Below are 3856 nucleotides of genomic sequence, written 5' to 3' on the forward strand. Positions count from 1 at the left end.
CGCTCCGCCTCCCGGCCGCCCTTCCCCCCCCCCAACTTCGCGGGCAGGGCCCGCTACGCACGGCATTGTGGGAGATGTAGTCGGGGCTTGCGGAGAGGCGGCACGTGCTCTTAGCCCAGGGGCTGCGGGTGACGCCGTTGCTTGGCAACCAAGAGGCGCCGCAGACTAGAAAAGACGCAGCGTCCTGATCTGGAACTGGAGTCTCCGCGTCCTACTACCGACCTTCCACCAGAAAACCAACCCTCTAGATGCTGTTGGCTGACACTGGACATCCTACTGGTACAGAGTGCAAGTGTGCCCATTGTTGTTGCAGAAGGGTAAGAAAAAAGAAAGGACTAAAGATTAGTAGAAACAAAGTATCCTTTTCTGAAGGTTACTTAAGACCTGGCTCAGCAGTTCAGTTCGCTAAGAACCAGAATGCCAGAGTTTGATTCCCAGCTCCCACATCAAGAGGTTTCTAACCTCCTGGAACTCCAGTTCCAGGGGATCCCACCCTGTTCTGGCCTCTGCAGACCAGCACACTCACACACAATTTCATAAATACAAATAAAGTATTTTTAAGATATTCTTTTCACATATGGTATAATTATGTATGCACACTGCAAATACAATTTGTAGACAAAATACTACAATTAAGAAGAGTTCAAGGGGGCTGGAGAGATGGCTGCTCTTCCAGAGGTCCTGAGTTCAATTCCAAGCAACCACATGGTGGCTCACAACCATCTGTAATGAGATCTGGCGCCCTCTTCTGGCCTGCAGGCATACATGGAGGGAGAATGTTGTCTACATAATAAATAAATCGTTAAAAAAAAAAAAAGAAGAGTTCAACAAAGTTAATACATTTTTTTATCAGGGATTTTCAGGTTTGGGAATGCAGCTCAGTGGTAGAACACTTGCCTAGCAAGCATATGGCCCTAGCAAGCATATGGCCCAACACACATAAATAGCCCACATTAAAAGTCAAATATAGGGCTAGAAAGATGGCTTAGTGGTTAAGAGCACTTGTTCTTGCAAAGCACTCAGGTTCAGCTCCCAGTGCCCACGTGGTGGCTCACAGCCATTTGTAACCCCAGTTCCAGATATCGGACTATCCTCTTCCGGCCTCACAAGGCGTGCAGGCGGTACACTGATGTACAGGCAGGCAAAAATCCCACGTTCTTAAAATCTCTCTCTCTCTCTCTTTCTCTCTCTCTCTCTCTCTCTCTCTCTCTCTCTCTCTCTCTCTCTCTCTCGCTCTCTCACACACACACATCCTCTCTCTGTCATCCTCTCTCACATTCTCTCTCACATTCTCTCTCTCTCTCTCTCTCTCTCTTCTCTTCTCTCTCTCTCATGCAACCACACACACACACACACCACACACACACACACAACACCACCACATACACACACACACACACACACACACACACCACAAAAAGAACAAAACTAGAGGTCTGGAGATAAAAGCCAGCCTGGGAAAGACACAGTTTCAACAGCAGCAGACAAAAAGCAAGCCTTAGAGTGGAGTAGACGGCTGCAATATGTATAACCAGGAAAGGCCTTGCATTCAGACTATATAAAGAATTTTAATCACAAGAAAAAGATTTGAGGGGAAAAAAAGAGTTCAGTGGCAGAATGCTAGCATGTGTGAGAATTAAATAGTCTGATCATCAACACCGCAGGAGAAGAGGAAGGGGGGAGAAGGAAAGGAGGATTCAGATAGGCCCCTAACTAAGGAAAAAAATCCAAATAACCAGTGTTTACTGTCATGAAAGGGGGTCAACCGCATGCGAAAATGGAAAAAGTCAAACCATGGTAAGAAAACCCGACAACAGCTGAAACCAAAGGGTTGGCAATTTTAAGTGTTGACAAGTGCATAAGGGGCTTCTCGAATTTCACTGCAAGGAACTAAAATGCAGTGAGTTGGGGAAAGAAAAACAAACTGCAGGCAACAATACAGATGAACCTAAATGTATTGTGTTAGAAAAACGAGCCATTTGGAGTTAAAGAGATGGCTGAAAAAGGTACACGCCTCCAGGCCTGCAAGCCTGCCAATCTCAGTTCAGTCCCTCACTGTGTAAGGAGAGAATCGACCCCCACAAGTTGTCCTCTGGCCTTCACACACCTGCTGCAGCGCATCCCAAACCACATCCTCACACACACCCACATCCATACGAAATAAGTAAATATTTAGAAAAAACTATGGAGAAAAATAGAGGGAAATGTACATGTAAGAGATAAAACAAAAGGAAACTCAGAGACCAGGGCTTGTGCCAGCAGAAAAAATGCACAGGCCTGCTGAGGGGACTTCAGTCCTCGGAGCCCACTGCGGAAGGAGAGAACTGGCTCCTGAAAGTTGCCCTCTGACCTCCATTCATGTGCTGTGACACTCATGCCTACATTCACACACACACACACACACACACACACACACACACACCATGCTCACACAATAATAAATTGAATAAATCTTAATTTTTTTTAAGTTTTTTTAAACAAAAACTCAGGAACTGGTTTCCATAGAGTGTGACAAACATGACCTGCAGAACCCCTATACAAGGGGAGCTAAGGTTGGAGGAGGTGGGCTAGAATTCTACACACCATCTATGTCTTGGTGTAGATACTGTAGGCTTTATAATTTGACAGATGCAGGGAGCCGATTTGCTAGCCGCCATTACAAGATGGCGCTGAGCCCCTGCACCACCGAGTAAACAACTCCATATATGGTAAGGCTGTAGACGGAACCTCTCGCATGCGCAGTAGTGTGCAGTAATCTTAGCCAATCCCGTGGCCGGGGGCATCGGAAGATGAGTGAGTAGCCAATCCAGGCATGACCCGTGTCCGCTCTCCCTATATAAGCGGCTGCCGTTTAGTGCTCTGGGCCCTTTGCTTCCTGCTCTCCCAACAACCAAGAGGCTCCAATAAAGCGTGATTTGAGAAGAATCCTCGACTCGGTGGTCGTTCTTCCCTGCTGGCCAGGGGGGTTCGCCGCAGACAGACAATTATATATTCATTTTTCTACATATATACTGTGCTGACCAAGTTGAAAATCAAAGATCATGGATCTTGAATCAGAGTCTTCACTGAACTGTAGGCCCCACAACTGTATGACTTTAGGCAAACTCCACGACTTCGTAAATCTCATCTTCCCCATTTATAAAACATCAGCAATGGGGCTGGAGAAATGGCTCAGAGGTTAAGAGCACGGGCTGCTCTTCCAAAGGTCCTGAGTTCAATTCCCAGTCACCACATGGCGGCTCACAACCATCTAAAATGAGATCTGGTGCCCTCTTCTGGCCTGCAGGCAGACATACACACAGGACACTGTATACATAACAAATAAATAAACCTTTGAAAAAATAAAAAGCATCAGTCATAAAAGTAAATCATAAGGACACTGAATTGACTTGAGATCACAAGCTGATATGTATTTTCATAGCGCTCTGGGTATGGCAAGTCCTTGCGTAGCATCCCTTCCACACTCGAGCACTACAGAATTAAAGACACTATGGAAAGCAAAGCCTGCAATGACTCCTTACTGTAGAAAGGTGGAGGTGAGGGTGAACAGTCCCTGCAGCTGTCTGTATGGAAACAGTCAGCCTGGTGGCAGGCATAGAGGAAAAGGAACAACATCATTCATGTGTACATAATGGAGTAATCTGAATATAGATTTTCTGTGCTCTCTAAAGCTGCCAGCCACGTGTGGCCCTTGAAGACTTGCAAGGTAGTTAGTCTAAAACAGGATGTGCTGCAACAACAAGCTACCAAATACTGAAGATTTGCTACAGAAGAAAGAATGTAGACTATCACCTGGGGTTTTCAACTTTTGACTATAAATGTTAAATTTTATATATATATATATATATATATATAT

The sequence above is a fragment of the Arvicola amphibius genome, chromosome 2 (assembly GCF_903992535.2).
Source record: "Arvicola amphibius chromosome 2, mArvAmp1.2, whole genome shotgun sequence".
Classification (NCBI taxonomy): Eukaryota; Metazoa; Chordata; class Mammalia; order Rodentia; family Cricetidae; genus Arvicola; species Arvicola amphibius.